Source organism: Tarenaya hassleriana, unplaced genomic scaffold, assembly GCF_000463585.1.
Source record: "Tarenaya hassleriana unplaced genomic scaffold, ASM46358v1 Cleome22, whole genome shotgun sequence".
NCBI lineage: Eukaryota > Viridiplantae > Streptophyta > Magnoliopsida > Brassicales > Cleomaceae > Tarenaya > Tarenaya hassleriana.
The window spans coordinates 2079474-2080602 of NW_010965541.1; positions in this window are offsets into that span (position 1 = coordinate 2079474).

Here is a 1129-nt window from a genome sequence, read left to right on the forward strand (position 1 = left end):
CGGACCTGTGTTGGTTGTAATGCTCTAGGATGATCTGTGATATGACATTTGACTTTATATTGATTCATTAGTTTATGAATGCATTACTCTTCCCGTTATATGATTGGCATGTTTGTTATATTTCGGCATCCTTGAATCATTAGAGAATGATTCTAAACTCCCTAGTCAGTCATCATTGTGGGAACAATGTTGAATCAAGACTAGCATGAGGTGTGATCAACGCATTGGATGTAGATCACAATCATGGGTACTCGTTGTGAACGAGTGACTGGATGACCGGCATCAGATTGTCACATTGACAGAGTCATGACTTGAATCTCATACAGCGGTTCGTTTATGGATCCTCATACCTGAGATGTCTAGAGTATCTGATATGAGGAGTGGCGTGTCTTGACGCAGTCAAACGTCGTCTTTAACCGGATGATTATAACGGCGTTGATCAGATACGTTCACGAATCATATGGAGATAGTAGACATGCAATATGGGACTTGTCACCTCCTTAACAGGAGAGATATCGCTGGGCCCTCATGTCGGTTTTCTTCTTGAAAACCCACTTACATCCAATGGTCTTAATACCATCGAATGAGTCGACCAAAGTCCATACTTTGTTGTCGTACATGGACTGCATCTCAGACTCCATGGCCTGGTGCCATTTCTCGGAATCGGAACTCGCCACAGCCTTTGAATACGACGTAGGCCCGTCATGTTCTAACAACATGAGTTCGTCGTTTCCAGTCACAAGAAAACCGTATCTTGCAGGCTCCCACAAATATGCATTTATCAGATTTGACGGATAGCTTATCAGAAGCCAGATGTTTCACATATACATCACATCTCCAAATCTTCATAAACGCTAACCTGGGACGCTTCCCAGTCCATATCTCATATGGTGTCTTCTGAACCGACTTTGTTGGACAGTTGTTCAGTATAAGCGCAACCGTTTCCAGAGCGTAGCCCCAAAAGATCCATTCCGAGCAACAAACACTTTGTTCTCAGATGGGTTGTAGAACCAGTACCCTTTAGTTTCCTTAGGGTAACCCACAAATATGTATTTATCAGATTTGGCGGATAGCTTATCAGAAGCCAGACATTTCACATAAACGTCGCATCCCCAAATCTTCATAAACG